A 19,117-nucleotide genomic window follows, 5' to 3' on the forward strand; every position below is an offset into this window, starting at 1 on the left:
GGAAATAATTTCTTAAATATAGGGGGGGGGGACAAAAGGTATGCCGGGCCTTTCCCACTCTTTATTTACTATGTCCGCCACCCGCTTGGGTATAGGAAAAGCGTCGGGGGGCACCGGAACCTCTAGGAACTTGTCCATCTTACATAATTTCTCTGGAATGACCAAATTGTCACAATCATCCAGAGTAGATAACACCTCCTTAAGCAATGCGCGGAGATGTTCTAATTTAAATTTAAATGTCACAACATCAGGTTCAGCTTGATGAGAAATTTTTCCTGAATCTGAAATTTCTCCATCAGACAAAACCTCCCTCATGGCCCCTTGAGATTGGTGTGAGGGTATGTCAGAACAGTTATCATCAGCATCCTCTTGCTCTTCAGTGTTTAAAACAGAGCAATCGCGCTTTCTCTGATAAGTAAGCATTTTGGATAAAAGATTTGCTATGGAGTTATCCATTACAGCCGTTAATTGTTGCATGGTAATAAGTATTGGCGCACTAGATGTACTAGGGGCCTCCTGTGTGGGCATAACTGGTGTAGACACAGTAGGGGATGATGTAGTATCATGTTTACTCCCCTCATTTGAGGAATCATCTTGGGCAATATCATTATCTGTGGCATTACTGTCCTTACTTTGTTTGGACACTATGGCACAATTATCACATAAATTTAAATGGGGAGACACATTGGCTTTCATACATATAGAACATAGCTTATCTGATGGTACAGACATGTTAAACAGGCTTAAACTTGTCAACAAAGCACAAAAAACGTTTTAAAATAAAACCGTTACTGTCACTTTAAATTTCAAACTGAAAACACTTTATTACTGAATATGTGAAAAAGTATGAAGGAATTGTTCAAAATTCACCAAAATTTCACCACAGTGTCTTAAAGCATTAAAAGTATTGCACACCAAATTTCAGAGCTCTAACCCTTAAATTAACGGAACCGGAGCCGTTTTTACATTTAACCCCTATACAGTCCCAGAATGAGGCTCTGTCTATAACTAGAAAGGCCCCCATCTGAAAAAGGTGTCCAACACAGTGCCTGCCGTTTTTCTAAACGTTCCCCAAGATTATAATACCAATAATTAGTTAGAATCTGCATAATATGCCTAGTAAAGCAATTGTTTTAGCCCAGAAAAATGTCTACCAGTTTTTAAGCCCTTTTTGAAGCCCTTTATTCTTTTATGTTTAACTAAGAAAATGGCTTACCGGTCCCCATGAGGGGAAATGACAGCCTTCCAGCATTACATGGTCTTGTTAGAAATATGGCTAGTCATACCTTAAGCAGAAAAGACTGCTACTTGTTTCCCCCAACTGAAGTTACTTCATCTCAACAGTCCTGTGTGGAAACAGCAATCGATTTTAGTTACTGTCTGCTAAAAATCATCTTCCTCTTACAAACAGAAATCTTCATCCTTTTCTGTTTCAGAGTAAATAGTACATACCAGCACTATTTTAAAATAACAAACACTTGATAGAAGAATAAAACTACAAAAAACTCTTAACCATCTCCGTGGAGATGTTGCCTGTGCAACGGCAAAGAGAATGACTGGGGTGGGCGGAGCCTAGGAGGGATCATGTGACCAGCTTTGCTGGGACTCTTTGCCATTTCCTGTTGGGGAAGAGAATATCCCACAAGTAAGGATGACGCCGTGGACCGGACACACCAATGTTGGAGAAACTACTTCCAAAACTATTCAGCTTTGATATTAATGAGTTTTTTGGGTTCATTGAGAACATGGTTGTTGTTCAATAATAAAATTAATCCTCAAAAATACAACTTGCCTAATAATTCTGCACTCCCTGTATATATATATATATATATATAGGCATAGAGATATAAATAGAACATATTCTGCTATGTGAAGAACATGGGAAAGTGAAATATTCATATTTTCATGTCAGATTAGCGCACATAAGAATATGCAATCAGGTTTGCACGAGAGTGGGGTGTTTTGTTCCACTTTTTTTGTTTCTCTATTGGCTTCTATGGGGGAATACGTGAATGTGCTTACTTCTAGCGCAATTAAAGCTCGAGCGGGAGCGTTAATTAGTGCTCCACTTGTAATCTGGCCCTATATAAATTCTAGCTAGAGTGGTGCATTCAAAGAAAAAGATTAGTCTGAGAATAACATGTAGATGTATTTTTTAAAGTTTCAGTAGCTGTTTGAATATTGACAAAAAAAGTCTAAAATTTTAGTGTCTATAAAACTATGGGAGCTGCCATGTTGTAACTTAGGTTACTTTCTCTGCTGTGCCCAATTATGTACTGTTATAAATAGGTCACTAGAGTGTGCAGCCAATAGCTGTGTCAAATATAACGGTGTTCTGCACTTCCATTTCTAACAGGAACTGAAAAGCTCACAATTTCAGCATGGAGTTACAGGAAAAGGGGACAAAATAAATAATGAAAGTATATTGCAGATCATTTTATATTACCATCTCAAAGTATTTAATGTTCCTTTAAGCATAAATGAATTACTTAGCATGGTGAAAATTTATAATTTGCTGCTTTTAAAAGCCCTATAAATAGTAGGGAAACCAAACCTGGCCTAAGTTGCTTGTTGATAAAGCCAGAATAGGATATCATTTTAAGCACTTCAGTTTGATAGCAGATGAGAACCAAATTGAGTATTCAGATCGCTCTCAAAATAGGGCTACTTGTCATACTCTGTTTTTTCAATGTCATGTTTATAACTGGGCTGTTGTTACCACCACATGACATTTGTCATTTGTTTCATGCCTTGGTGACACTTATTGGGGAAGATTTAATAAGCAGCGGAAGCTGCTTTCTCCGCCCGTAGTTTCTGGCTTAGAAGCAGTGATCGCGATGATTTAAACCCCCTGCTAGCGGCCGATTGGCCTTGAATGTGGGGGCAGCATTGCACAAGCATTTCACAAGAAATGCTTGTGCAATGTTGTATGCTGCCAGCATTTAGCGATGCCGGGCAGATAGGATTCACTACAGCGAATCTTTTCCGCCCAGCATACAATAAATTGACCCCATGGCATCATTTTTGCAATGAAGAATGACCATGTGTGTTTTGGTGCAAACTTCGCTCCTATTTATGACTTTTATTTCTTTCTGTTTGGTGCCTGTTGGAGATATTTATTATTGTGATGCTGTTGTCATGAATTTTCCAGCCGTTGGTTTCTGGCATGACATTGTTGTTTAGATCTCGTATTTACTTCTCTTCTTGTCTGTGTATGACCTTTGACTTTGCTCACCCAGCTTGGACTATGATTTGTTATGAGAGCCCAGCTGACTCTATTATTTCGCTTGTTCTGGACCTGATCCTGGTTTTTCTGCTTTCTCAGTGCTTGTTTAATTTGTGACTTTGCTTCTGGATTTTTCCTATAGGTCATGTATTTTGGCCGACAAGCATATTGGGATAGTGTCACTATATATCCCTTGTATGCCACTGGGGCTATACCTAAACTGGCATTTACCCTTTGGCCTTACAGTACAAACAGTTATTATCACTAGATAATTAAAAATGGGGTGAGTGTTAATCTATAATATCAACATTGTTATCATGTTCAGGACATGGCCCCCAGTAACAGGCAAGTATCGATTAATTTCATATTTAATAAGCATATTAAACACACAGGGTACAATCAAAATCTTTAGAAAAGTTTATCTAATGATTTTTCTACAACATTTGCCATTAAAATCTATGAAGATTGTTGTAGATAAATCATTCTATAAGCTTTTCTAAAGGATAGTGATCAACCCCATAATCAGGAAAGAACCTGAACTAATTAAAAGGACACTGTACCCAAAAATTTTCTTTTGTGATTCAGATTGAGCATGAAATTTTAAGCAACTTTCTAATTTACTTCTATTATCAAATTTTCTTCATTCTCTTGGTATCTTTATTTGAAATGCAAGAATGTAAGTTTAGATGCTGGCCCATTTTTGGTGAACAACCTGGGTTGTCCTTGCTGATTGGTGGATAAATTCATTCACCAATAAAAAAGTGCTGTCCAGAGTTCTGAAACCAAAAAAAGCTTAGATGCCTTCTTTTTCAAATAATGATAGCAAGAGAACGGAGAAAAATTGATAATAGGAGTAAATTAGAAAGTTGCTTAAAATTGCATGCTCTTTCTGAATTACAAATGAACAAATTTGGGTACAGTGTCCCTTTAAACATAATTCATATTTTGATATCCTTGAAAAGCCATGTTTATATTCACAGCTAAGAAGGTTAATATTACAGCAAACACTTTTTTTTTTGCTTGCACTGTACCCTTAACCCTTACTAAATGTATTTTTGTCTGTGATGAATAATATTTATTACTTAAAGGGACAGTCTACTTAAGAATGTTTATTGTTTAAAAAAAATAGATTATCCCTTTATTCCCCAGTTTTGCATAACCAACACTGTTATATCAATATACTTTTTACCTCTGTGATTGCCTTGTATATAAGCCTCTGCAGACTGCCCTCTTATCTCAGTTCTTTTGACAGACTTGCATTTTAGCCAATCAGTGTTGATTCATAAATGACTCCATGAGAGTGAGCACAATGTTATCTATATGGCACACATGAACTAGAACTGTCTAACTGTGACAATTTGTCAAAATGCACTAAGAGGGCAATGTGAAATATGTGTAATGCGCTTTAGGTTGTGCACTTTAGATCTAACTCTGTGTCAGGTTAGCGCACATGAAGAATTAGTTATTTTAAGGTGTATTATGTAAATATTAAATATAAAATATTAATAATAATTATTAATAATTAATATAGTTACAGTAATAAAATATAAATATGTATTCTATGGTTTTGTTAGAATATTTTAGTACATCTATAATAATTATTTACATTAATTATTAATATTTTTCAATATTTTATATTTTATAAATAGATAACACACCTTAACAAAACTTATGTCGGGTTAGCGCACATGAAGAATTAGTCAACTCCTGTCGGACTTATGTGCGCAAACCCAACAGTTGTACATTAAGTCTTCATGTGCACTAATAATTAATCATTTTTATAGATACTGTAATATATATTACAGTATCTATAATAATTATTAATAATTATTATTAATATGTATTCAATATTTTATATTTAATATTTACATAACGTGCCTTAAGATAACGAATTCTTCATGTGTGCTAACCCTACACCGTGTTAGACCTAAAGTGTGCTACCCGAAGCGTGTTACACATCATTTACATTCCAATGTTCTTTGCATAAAAAAAAAATATTTTTATTTTTAAATATATATTTCTATATATATTTGATAATGTTAATGTAAAATATATATCTATATAAATAGATATATAGCTATAAGCAGGGGTGGAAAAATCTCACTATTGTTACTAGTCAGGGGATAAAAGCTACTTGCCCAGAGGGGAAAATTTACTAGTACACTTAATTTTAATGATAAGAAAAAGTAAAATTTCTAAGTCGTCCGGGACTAGTGGGCCACTGGAAATGTCAAGCCCTGGTTATAGGTATATATAGCTATGTATAGAAATATTTTTTAAAATAAAAATAAAATGTTCCTGTTTGTGAAGAACATTAGAATATGAATTTCTTCTGTGCTCTGCATTAAAGTCTAGGGGAGAAGGGTTTCGCTCACATGCAAAAGGTTTACTTTAAACTTGTAATACGAGTGTTACCCCATACACGCAAAATGTTTACCTATGGCGGTGTTAACGCTCGAGCAAAAGTGCTAAATAGTGCACCACTTATAATCTCTCCCTTGATTAAGAAAACTAAATATTCCAATTTGGCCAGTTTGGCAGATTGTCATCTAAAATCAAGAAGAACACTACAGGAATTTATTTTCTATAAGAAAAAAGTGTCTGCAATGTATATCATCTGATATATAAGCTTTTTACCAGTTCTCATTCTGTAAATTGTGAAACTGCTAAATTATGAGGTTTAAAATATTAATATCCAAACCTTACTGTACAGAACAAAGTTTTCCTTTGCTGAATGTCTATTATTGTAAGAAGACGGTGACACTAATTTCTAGATAAACACGATTTTGGGACTTCTGTTTTCTTTAAAAACCTGTGCAAAAGATCTTGATTGCCAATTAACAAAATGGATGGAATGGCATACTGTTAAATTCCAATATTATTTTTTTTTTGCATTTCCTGCAGATCTTGTTTGCTGAATGAGATATAACACATATGTATATCAAATACATATACACTACTGGCAGGTATGAACAAAAAAACAAAAAGTAGTAATACTTTCAAAAATAGAAATGTGACTAGTTTATGTTTTATCAATGTACAAAATGTAAAGTAATTGAACTAAAGAAAAATCTAAATCAAATCAATATTTGTTGTGACCACCCTTTGCCTTCAAAACAGCATAAGTTCTAGGTACACTTGCACAAAATCAGTATGGTGAGGTCCCTCAAAGAATTTTACAAACGCAAATATCTCACTATGTAGTGTTCTGCATGTGAAGGAAATACTCACACATTACAATATAAGATCTAAAAAAACATTTAAAAGATTTTGCGTAATTTCTTTCTATGCCGACAAATTTTTGATCACCTGGCCCATATACTATTGTAAACAATTATACCCAACAGGTGATAATGATCATCAATTTAATATGTATGTTGAAACACAATCATTAACTGAAACTGAAAAAAGTGGTGTAGGAAGAATAAAACTGGGTAAGGAACAGCCAAACTCAAGGACTAACTCAACTAACAAGAAGAGGTTGCTGAAGTTTAAAGTCAAAAGTCCTATACTATGTCAAGACTGAGCACAGCAACAAGACACAAGGTAGATATTATTATATTATAAATTATGGCTGACCTCCTTACAACGAAGGCCAGCAAGTCCAGCTCTTCTCACTCTCTAATGACTTGCCACAGGACATTTATGGGACAGTTTTGCTGCAACAGTAAAACTGGGGTATTGCAACTTGTGTGCAATATCACAGTTGTGTACAAATACTCTCTAGGTGCATATACTTTGCTTTTCTTCTTTTTGCTGTAGCTACTTCTATGTCTTTAACCCCTTCACAACCTTATGACTTTCTATGATGTCCTAACCGCACTGGGCTTTAAAGCCCTTAGGACGGCATAGAACGTCATCACGGTTTGGCTGTACTGAAGCCAAATGCACTTCCTGAATGGGATTGTGGGCGGGAGAGTGTGCCTAGCATTATAGGCACTCCCCCTGACATAATTCCATCATTTAAATCCCGCCATAGTATGAATGATCAAGATATTTCAGTTTTTTACTTATTTGTTTACATCAGAACTTTGTTCCGATGTAGACAAATAAGTCCAGATGGGAAGGGGTTAATAACTCAATATAAAGGTCATTCAGCCAGAGTTTAGTGTATTCATTGTGGCATGAATTTATAAGGTAGCTAATGTTTTGTGTATGTACTATACATATTATTACATAAAGGTGATCTCTTATTTTATTTACCTAGGTTTAAGTTACCAGCTTATCCGGTATGGTTCAAACCTTCATGGAACGTGACCTTCTTTTACAAGATCAAATAGAGGGTAAGGAATACACTAACCAATTTAAAGATGTAACCTTTGTGACAGGCCACAGTAACCAATATAATCAGATCTGTGGCATAGTGAAAAAACATTTCAAACTTTTAGTGGCTGACGACAAGTTAACATCATGTGTAGACAAGGGTATTAGATGCTCATTCAGACGAGGAAGAACCATTGCCAATATGGTCTCTCCATCAGACCTCCCATGCCTAGAAACTAATAAGAGCTCTTGGCTTAAGCATCTTGGTTTTTACAGATGTGGTAGAAATAAATGCAAACCTTGTGACTATGCATTGATATCTAAAACATTCAAGTCTGAAGTCACTCAAGAAAAGTTTAATATCAAACACTGTGTAAACTGTAACTCCACCTTTGTCATATATGCCATTACATGTATTTTGTGTAAGAGGCGGTATATAGGACAAACTACATGTGATGTAGGCTCCAGGATCAGAGAACACTTTTCCTCCATTTCAATAGGAAAATCTACCACACCACTTGTCCAACATTTTGTACATAGTCATAATAAAAGCTTGGAGTCTTTCAGGTGGCAAGCGATAGATAGAACTGTACTTCCCAAGAGAGGTGGGGATAAGTACAAACTTTTGAACAAAAATTAGATGTACTGGATATATGGGCCCCTATTTATCAAAGGTCTTGCGGACCTGATCCGACAGTGCGGATCAGGTCCGCAAGACCTTGCTAAATGCGGAGAGCAATACGCTCTCCGCATTTAACATTGCACCAGCAGCTCACAAGAGCTGCTGGTGCAACACCGCCCCCTGCTGACTCGCGGCCAATCGGCCGTCAGCAGGGAGGTGTCAATCAACCCAATCGTATTCGATCGGGTTGATTTCCGGTGATTCCTGTCCGCCTGCTCAGAGCAGGCGGACAGGGTTATGGAGCAGCGGTCTTTAGACCGCTGCTTCATAACTTGTGTTTCTGGTGAGTCTGAAGACTCGCCAGAAACACGGCCCTTCAAGCTCAGTAAGGAGCTTGATAAATATGGGCCTTAGACTGGAAACCAGAATCCCCTATGGATTTAATTCCGAATACGATCTTATTAACCATTGGCAAGTGTAGGGTAAAAATGAAGCCAGACAATCTAAACAGTATTATCAAATCTCTTCACTTACATTTACTTAAACCACAGTATAGTGGGTTCATTCTAAGCCTATGAACTAGTCTCCCTGGGTTCAATTCCTATTAAAATCTTTTTCAACAGTTCTGAAATTAACCTCTTTCAGAATTTTATAAAAATATATTTGTTATATTCTCCAGATACATACTAATAGTCCGTATTGTCCCATAGCCTAATGGGCTTTACCAACACTTAAGAAGTAGAATACCCAGGTGGTATATATATTTATATTTTTCTTGGGTCTTTCCTTAGAATTTACAGAGATTAAAGAGGCAATTTGCTAAATGTTTTTGGATAATGGTTTTGGATAAGATTGTCCATATTATCCTTTGATTATACACCCTAGGGTCAGTTTTTGCAGAAAGAAACACATGTGTACACTATATATATATATATATGCACGTTTTTTGCCAAGAATCTTTGAACTGTATTTCTCATACTGTTTTAGTATTGTTAACTCAATTCAGTTTGTATATGAATAGACTGCTCTGATTAAGGTACAGGGGGTGTTAACTTTCTTATACTAATTATCTTACAGCTGTGATCATTTTAGTTTTAACCTATAGCAGTTTAGGACTGGTAATAAGTAGTGTTTGCTTATAGAGTACTGACAAGCTATGACTACGGCCTGTGTGCTGAAACGCGTAAGCTATTCCTAAACAGCTGTTCTAAGATAAGTTTTAACCTGTGGTGTTGTGGGATACCATGAACTTTTAAACTATATGCTGTTGCATTGAATAAAAGGATACCGCTCTCCTCCAAGTTTTTTGAGTCCTGTATGTGACCAGCCTGAGTGGATATCCCCCCTTGCTATACACCTGTTTGAAAGCAAGTCTACAGTGTTGTGAGTGGAAGCGTAATAGTCCCTTTCTGCTACTTTCATAACCTGGGCTTCAACTTTGGCAATATCGTTTGTCTCTATGGACTTTCGTTTCCTCGGGGAAGGGATTGGACAGATAGTTGCATACCCCCGGTGAGACCATGCCCACGTCTTGGCATCTACAAAGAGTATATTCCTGTCCCTCATCGGGTGTGTTTGAGCGGACCACTCTCCACACTGGGAAACTGATTGGTCCAATCGCTACTTACTTGGTAAGACAATGCCCACGTCTTGGCATTTACAAGGAACAAAGTGGTGTTTACCTTGATTGTTCCACAGTGGAGCAGGCAGTACCTTTAGCTGCTCTTTCCGGATACCGGTACTTGGTTTTCAGTGACACTCTCATGCCCATGGTTTTGCAGATTGAGGACGGACTGATACATGCAACGGGGTAAGCACTTTGAAATTCACTCTATGCATGAAGTGAGCTGTTTGTAGCAACACATAAGAGACTGAAATATCAAAGTTTGGAATTAACCCCGAATTTGGTGGTATCAAACCTATGAAGTGCAAATTAAGGGTTATATACACACATCTATATGTATTTATTGCTTTCAAAGCTTAATTGAAATTGGTTACATTGCATGCAAAAATTAACAAATGTAGCTATATTCTTATACATTGTGTAAAATATTTTATCATGAAGAAAAAATAGTACAAGCAAAATAGCGCACTATAATAAAATGCAAAGATGCATATATGATCGTAATTTAAAAAAATAACCATAAACTATTAGTTTTAATAAAACAAAGCAATTGGATACCAATAGAATACAATATATTGTGTCAGTAAAATATAGACAGCCAAATTATACCAAATGGATTTGCATCAATCAAAAATAACGGACCGGAAAAAAAGAAGAAATAGATTAGTAATATGATGTGAAAGGAAGCATGAAATAATGTGTGATGGATGTGTGATTCTGAAAGGTGGAGAAAAAAGCATGGAAAAAAATTGCAGTGTATAGATCGATGAAAGTATCAAAGTGGTAACCATGTTGGAATTAGCATATCCTATACTATAAAGCGTGACCTGTGCAGTGATGTAACAAAGACCAGTAAAACGTGTGTTATCGGCTAAGTGTGTGTGTTGGGGTCCTTATGGATCAATGTATTTTGAGGGTGAATGAATGAGGCAACATAATATACTCTGTGTGATGATTTAATTTTTATTTGGAAGGGCGGTCTGTTCTCAGCTAATGCTTTTATTTCCCATTTAAATAATAATGTCATGGGTCTCTCTTTTACAGCGAATATTCAAACACATTCCATTGAATATCTTGATTTAATTCTCAGTTGGGGAGAATCAAATAATATTGAATCTAAAACTTATTTTAAGAAAGTTGATAGTAATAGCTATTTAGAATATTCTAGCAACGACGACAAAGGATGGATTAAAAACATCCCCTTTAGTCAATTTAGAAGGATACGTAGGAACTGTTCAAACATTGAAACCTTTGATGAACAAAGTAGTATCCTATACCAAAGATTTATAGACAAAGGATATCCCATCCAATTATTGGATCAGGCATTGGATAAAGCTGGAAATCTAGATAAAAAAATATTTTATTCAAAAAAATATTAGGACAAAACAGAAAGCTGATGAAAACAAAGACAATAACATCCATTCCAACAACACAGTGTTTATTACACAATACAACAGTAATTAATTATAACAAAATAAAGAACATATTAAACAAACATTGGCATATTATACAAAGGGATCCCATTTTGAAAAATATTTGACAGACCGAGAATAATATATAGAAAAGCTCCTACACTAAGAAATAAATTTGCCCCAAGTAAAAGGGTCAAACATACCAATTTTTATAGCAAAATTAAGAATAACACCAAAAGCAGTTTATTCCGTATAAATGGAGTATACAAATGTGGAAAGAGGGGTTGTAATTTTGTAAATATATTTGTTCAGGTAGAAAATCCTTTACAACCACAGTTACAGGGGAAACATTTCACATTTCTGGATTCTATAACTGTGAATCAAGTTTTGTCGTTATAGAATGTTTATGTGGCCTACAGTATGAAGGTGGCACTTCTAGAAAGGTCCGGACAAGATGGGATAAACATTTTCGCAACTATAAAAACTGTAAAAATGGTAAGATCAAACATAGTATCCCTAATCATTGTCTTACTGTGCACACTGGAAATTCTCAAATATACAAATTTTTACCTATAGATTATATTCCCAAATCTTTACATTACAATAGATTTTTTAGACTTGGACAACGGGAGACCTTTTGGATCTATAAACTAAGGACCTTATCTCCTTTGGGTCTCAATGCAAATGCACATCTAGCTGCATTCAACTAATGGAGTTTTTCATATTTTATACATATTCATGTTACACAGTCCAAATACCCTACATGTACACTCACCTATTCCTTTTACCTTTCCATTCCTCACACACATTTCCTTGTTTCCCCCTTTCCCTTTTCAGTTGTTATCATTTTTTCATATATACTTTATCAATATTTCATCACAGTCTATTTTCATTTGATAGATCATTTCCAATCATTCACACTATTATCAACACACTTATCAACACTTGTATATCTTCTTAACATTTGTAGCTGTACATTCCTGCACATACTCTTTCTCTTCTGCATTACAGCATTCCACTATCAAGATTCACATCATACAAAGTACATTTGTTGTCTCATTCATTAACCCTCAAAACATTTCGATCCATAGGGACCCCAAAACACATGTTTTACTGGTCTTTGTTACATCACTGCACAGGTCACGCTTTATAGTATAGGATATGCTAATTCCAACATGGTTACCACTTCGATACTTTCATCGATCCATACACTGCAATGTTTTTCCATGCTTTTTTTCTCCACCTTTCATAATCACACATCCATCACACACTATTTCATGCTTCCCTTCACATCATATTATTCATCTATTCACACACATTTCTATTTCTTCTTTTTTTCATCTTTTTTCCGGTCCATTATTTTTGATCGATGCAAATCCATTTGGTACAATTTGGCTTTCTATATTTTACTGACACAATACTGTATATTGTATTTTTTTTGGTATCCAATTGCTTTCAGTTTTATTGAAACTAATGGTTTAAGATTTATTTATTTTTAAATTATGATCATATATGTATCTTTGCATTTTATTATAGCACGCTATTTTTCTTCATTATGTATAAGAATATAGCTACATTTGTTCATTTTTGCATGCTCTGTAACAAATTTCAATTAAGCATCACCACAGATGTTGCCTGGTACTTTCTCCTTCTAAAAGCAGTTTCCAGTTTGGACGGTGGGCCTATTTTTCGTGTATTATACATGATTCCTGTCTAGCGGAGTGTCTGTTTCCATTTGGTGGAGATCGAGAGTGGTACACACGGGACAGTTAAAGTGAGAGCCATAACAGCCAGAACCACTCTTACCTGGGAATCTGCAGCCGGAGACCAGTGAGCTGACCACTGTAAGTATCAGCCTGCCTGATTTGCACCTTGTTCACATACAGGTGCCACCACAATTGCGAATGTACACTTTTATATAATTTATGCCTTTTTTACAAAAAAAAAACACTATGAGGCACCCCTTGTTTTCTTTTTGATCTTTTCATAGGTGATCATCTCATCTGGTTGTCGAAGTAAAGCTTGCCTTATATTCAAATCTCACATTGTATCCTTACACTGGATTTTGAATCAAACACACATTGCTGGTTTTGGATTATTCATCATTTGTATTTGCAGATGATCAATTGTTGACACTTTGTATTTTCCATAAAAACAAGAAAATAGAGAGACGCACTCAACTGAGACAGAACAAAAGCTAGAAAAACTTCCGTGCTTGTCCACAAGGCCAGTGCTACTCAGGGTGCAGTCTCTTTTAGCACATTATGCCTTTCACAGAGAAAAAATATCCTGTAGCATATCAGTCTGATCCTGCCCAATGACAGTCCAGCACGGAAATACCAGGCAATTCTTCTCTGAACAAGAGAAAACAACAAAACCCAGACATACGTTTCGGCCTCCATTGGGCCTCGTCAGTGAGGTGCAGTTGCATCTCTCATGGGCATATCTGCAAGGAGCTCACGTCTGGTTTCCCCTTTTTACTCTTAGGGAGACCCAAGAGTAATTTACATAAAAATAAGAAAATAGAGGGAGGTTTGTTTGTTGTTTTCTCTTGTTCAGAGAAGAATTCGCTGGTATTTCGGCGCTGGACTGTCATTGGGCGAAGTTTTTCTAGCTTTTGTTCTGTCTCAGTTGAGTGTGTCACTCTATTTTCTTGTTTTTATGCAAATTACTCTTGGCTCTCCCTAAGAGTAAAAAGGGGAAACCAGACGTGGACTCCTTGCACATATGCCCTAGAGAGATGCAACAGCACCTCACCAATGAGGCCCAAGGGAGGACGAAACGTACGTCTGGGGTTTATTGTTTTCTCTTGTTCAGTGAAGAATTGCCTGGTATTTCGGCGTTGGACTGTCATTGGGCAGGGTCAGACTGATATGCTACAGGATATTTTTTCTCTGCGAAAGGCATAATGTGCTAAAAGAGACTGCACCCTGAGTGGCACTGGCCTTGTGGACAAGCACGGAAGTTTTTCAAACTTTTGTTCTGTCTCAGTTGAGTGCGTCTCTCTATTTTCTTGTACTTTGTATTTTTCACAATTTTATTTTATTGTCGTTATGAAAATCAGTGCCAGATTTCTATTTTGTATCACTTAATATTGTTATTTATTGTTTAGTATTTTATTGGTAGTGCGCCCCCTAAAGGATTTCTGTCCCAGGTTTCCCTAGAGTTTTTACAGAGGTAAAAAGTATATTAATATAACAGTGTTGGTTATACAAAACTGGGTAATAAAGGGATTATCTATCTTTTTAAAAATAAATATACTGGAGTAGACTGTCCCTTTAAGAGGTGGTTGGCTTCTTTTAAATAATAATCCTTATCCTTTATGACAATTCCACCTCCTTTATCCATTGGCTTTATGATAATATTCTCTTTTTCCTTCAGAGTTTTAATGGTATACCTTTCTTTTTAGTCTAATTATATTTGACTTTTTAGATTGATCGTATTTAGGTTGAAATATTTTTTATTGGTACGTATCACAACATATCAATCATGACAATAGCATTTTAGAGTTTAACAATGGTCAATCTATGCTTTACGGTGTAAACATCCTTTATTTTTGTATAACTATCCCCTCCCCTCCCCCCCCCCTCCCCTCTAACTTTAACAACAAACCAAATGTTTAACAAAATTAAAACATTAATTCTTCCCGTTGAGCAGTCAATAATGTCTCTTACTTTATTATCTATATTTTTCCTTTTTGATTTCGGTATTTGTTACCACTGATTATTCTCTCACACTAAGGGGCCCATTTATCAAAGGGCTTGCGGACCTGATCCGACACTGCGGATCAGGTCCGCAAGACCTCGCTAAATGCGGAGAGCAATACGCTCTCCACATTTAACATTGCACCAGCAGCTCACAAGAGCTGCTGGTGCAACGCCGCCCCCTGCTGACTCGCGGCCAATCGGCCGCCAGCAGGGAGCTGTCAATCAACCCGATCGTATTCGATCGGGTTGATTTCCGGCGGTTCCTGTCCGCCTGCTCAGAGCAGGCGGACAGGGTTATGAAGCAGCGGTCTTTAGACCGCTGCTTCATAACTTGTGTTTCTGGCGAGTCTGAAGACTCGCCAGAAACACGGCCCTTCAAGCTCCATACGGAGCTTGATAAATGGGCCTGCATCTGTTTATCTGATGGATGAGGAGTATTACGGCCCTAAGCTTTTATTCCCTTAAGCATTCTGTGTTCCCTCCTGACCCAGATCAGTGATCCTACGAGCTCCGTGTTTATTCATTATCCAATGTACCCAAATATTCTGAAAGTGCCCCATCTTGCTCTGTATCCATGCTGCTGACTCAGACATTGCATAAATGCCTTCTATTTTATCTATTACTTCTGACCATCCAGGCGCTCCTACCTTCCAGTACCTGGCTATACATAGTCTTGTGGCTGTACATAAAATGTTGATCAGTGTATTAACCGCCGAATTTAACGATTCCTGTGGAACATGTAGTAAAGCCTGTGATGCTGTTAGCTTAAATGTATCTCCTAACATTTTTATGAGGAGGTTTTCAAGTTTATGCCATGTAGGTTTTATTTTTGGACAATCCCACCACATATGGATATAGGATCCAATCTCTGAACATCCCCTGTAACATGATCTGCTGTCCTGAGGAGTGTAATGTGACGATTTCAAAGGTGTGAGATACCATCGATATGAAGTCTTAAGTGCGTTCTCTATGAGGTCTGCTCCTATTAATCCCTTACTGATACTAGCATAAATATTCCGCCATTCCTCTTTCTCGTACCGAGCTTCTAAGTCTATTTCCCAGTTCTCATGTAACTTCGGTTTTGTTTTGTTTTTGGCTTCCTGCAGCGCTAAATATAGCTGCGATATTACTTTTTTTCCCCTATCTGATGATTTTGTAAGCTGTTCTAGGGTAGTGAGTGTAGCGGGTATATGGCCTTGCCTATATTTATTGATTGCACTGGATACCTGGAGATATAAAAACCATGGTAAAGTGACTGGGTGTATTTTTTCTTTTATCTGTGTATATGTCATCACTTTTCCTTTATCTAAGACGTCCGCTACTCTGTAGAGTCCCTTATTCTCCCATTTGGCTACTTGTCTCTGAAAATCTATGTGTATCAGTGCTCTAAGTGGTATTGTCGTGGATTGCTGTGGAATGAGTTTCAGTGTTTTAGTCAATTGATGCCATAGCTGCTTAGTTTCCTCTGTGATCTTCAGTTTTTGCTGTGACTTCTGTGTTTGCGTATTGAGGTTCCATATAATGTCTATTGGGTTACTATAGCCTCCTATGTCTGCTTCGATGCCAGGCCATGTAAGACCTCTGCAGCCCTTAACTATTAATGTAGTCTGTGCTAATCTGGCTGCCTGATAATAGTCCACCAAATTGGGCACACCTATGCCTCCTAAGTGTTTATGCTGTTTGAGTATGTGTGCAGCAATTCTGGCCGCTTTATTGCCTCTTATAAATCTAATTATTTCTGACTGCAAATCTTCCAGATCCTTTTGCTGGACTTTGATAGGTAGAGCTCTAAACAGATATAGTAATCTAGGAAGCACATTCATCTTTACTGCCACTAGTCTACCGTACCATGAAAAACTGCCCTTCCGCCACTTTCTTATATCGTTTCTTATAGTTTTAAAGAGAGGAGGATAATTTGCTTTGTATAAGGTTTCCGGTGAGGATGTAATTTGTACCCCCAGGTATTTAATTGCGTTTTTAGCCCATTTAAAGTCGAAATTGGCTTCTATTAATTTTTGTGTATGTGTCGGTATTGACAATGGGAGAGCCTCACATTTGTCTGAGTTAATTTTGAACCCCGAGACCCTGGAGAATTCATCTATTAATTGATACAGATTAGGGAGGGACCTCAAAGGTTTTGTGAGCGTAAGTAAAATATCGTCCGCAAATAAAGTTAATTTGTGTTCCCCCTTTTCTAGTTGGATTCCCTTAATATCTGTGTTGGTCCTAATGCAAGCTGCTAAAGGCTCCACGCAAAGGGCAAACAAAAGGGGTGACAATGGACATCCCTGTCGTGTGCCATTTAATATATTAATGGGCCTTGATTGATACCCTGCTGCTCTTATCGTGGCTGTAGGTGCTGAATATAGACTCTTTATTGCCTTAATGAATTTGTCTCCGAATCCCACATGTTTTAGAATGTCTAGCATGTATAACCAGTCCACCCTATCAAACGCCTTCTCCGCGTCCAGTGAAAGGAGCAGAGAAGGCGTTTCCGTTTTCTCCAAATACTCCACCAGGGCTATAGTACGTCGTACATTGTCAGGGGCTTCCCTATCCTTAATGAAACCGACTTGGTCGGGGTGAATCAGTGAGGGGAGATATAGCTTTAGTCTATTCGCTAAGATTTTTGTGAAAATTTTCACATCTTGGTTAATTAACGAAATTGGCCTATAATTTTGGGGTAGTTTAGGGTTTTTTCCTGGTTTCGGGATTACTACTATCTTAGCTCTTAGTAGGTCTGGTGGGATCTGGGCCCCCCCCCAAAATATCATTACAAAATTTATGTATATGTGGTAACAGATTTGTTTTGTAAAATTTGTAGTATTCTCCCGAAAACCCGTCTGGTCCGGGCGCTTTGCCATTTTTGAGGTCTTTTATTGCTAGACTTATTTCCTGCATTGTAATCTCTGCCTCCAACGCCTCTACCCCTTCTTTATCTAATTTGGGCATATCTGCTTTCTCTAAAAGTTGGGACTTGATAAGTTCTGTTTGGGTGGTATGTTGTGCTGTATGCCCATTATAGAGCGTCTCATAATAATGTGCGAAGCAATCTGTAATTTCTTGTGGGTTTGATGTTACTGTCCCGTCTGTTTTTTGTATTTGTCGGATAGACATAGTTTTTGTCCTTTCCCTCAGCTTGTGGGCTAGATATTTGTCAGGCTTATTTGCGTGTAGAAAATAAAATGTTTTCAGTTTATGTAGTGCTCTAAGGGAATTATCATTTAAGATTTTATTCAGGTCTTTCCTTTTTTGTGTTAATTGTTCTAAAATTGCTTGGGTCTTGGTGGATCTATGTGTTCTCTCTAAGTCCTCAATGTCTCGCTGTAGGGTGTCTACCGTACTTCTAATCTTTTTCAGGTGTTTTGCTTTTTCTTTGATCAACATGCCTCTAATGAATGGCTTATGGGCTGCCCATATAATGCTCGGACTGCTTAGAGAATTAGTGTTTATACTCCAGTACTCTTTAAGGTGTCCGAGAATTGTAGATTGTATGTTTGGCTGTTTTAAGAGCACTGGATCATACGTCCATGATCTCTGTCTGTTTACATTTATTATGCCGTCTAGTTGTATTTGTATAATAGAATGGTCAGACCATACTGAGGCGTGAATTTTAGAAAATGTTAGGTTGGGTAGCAGAATTTGGCTAATGTAAATATAGTCCAGTTTAGTGTATAATTTGTGTAGATTGATCGTATTTAGCCACATCTCTTAATACTAATCATTCAAATATTTGTAGGTTGCTTCCTTTATTATATATAGGATAAAAGGTAGATCTGTATTTAAGATTAGAATTTGAATTGCCTCAGTGCTCCTAGGTCTAACCATCTCTCTTTCTACCAGACAGATAGCTCAGCAGCCGGACAGATAGCTCAGCATGCTAAGGCACTGTGGCTGAGCTCTGTAGCAACCCAAGGGTTGCAAGTTCAATCCCCGGCGAGGTCCACTCAACCTTTCATCCTTTCGAGGTCGATACAATGAGCAGCTAACTTAATGTTAACTTGCAGACTAGTTCACATGAATGTGAGTTTCAAATGTAGCAGCAAAGGATATACATAGCTTTAATACTTTGATCTTCCCCCCTCTCTTTCCTCTAAGGCTTGTTTTCATGTCATAATTCTTTTTGGTGTCTGTCTGTCTGTCTCTTACCTTTAAAAAACTTTCCAATATCCCTTGTCTGACTGGATAGTTTGCTGGGTCCTTATTCTGATTATCTTTTTCAATATTTTGTAATGGTTTAAACCTATTTAGCAGTGGGATTCT

The 19,117-nt window shown here is 37.0% G+C and overlaps 1 long non-coding RNA gene across 1 annotated transcript in view; it reads left to right on the forward strand.

Moving 5' to 3' along the window:
• The window catches only part of LOC128651503 (uncharacterized), a 45,189-nt gene extending 38,995 nt beyond the window's left edge, over positions 1–6,194 (forward strand). The window contains exon 3 of the long non-coding RNA XR_008401100.1: positions 6,131–6,194. This is a non-coding gene — a long non-coding RNA (uncharacterized LOC128651503). The remainder of the gene's footprint in view (positions 1–6,130) is intronic.
• Positions 6,195–19,117: the final 12,923 nt, after the last annotated feature.

Source organism: Bombina bombina, chromosome 3, assembly GCF_027579735.1.
Source record: "Bombina bombina isolate aBomBom1 chromosome 3, aBomBom1.pri, whole genome shotgun sequence".
Classification (NCBI taxonomy): domain Eukaryota; kingdom Metazoa; phylum Chordata; class Amphibia; order Anura; family Bombinatoridae; genus Bombina; species Bombina bombina.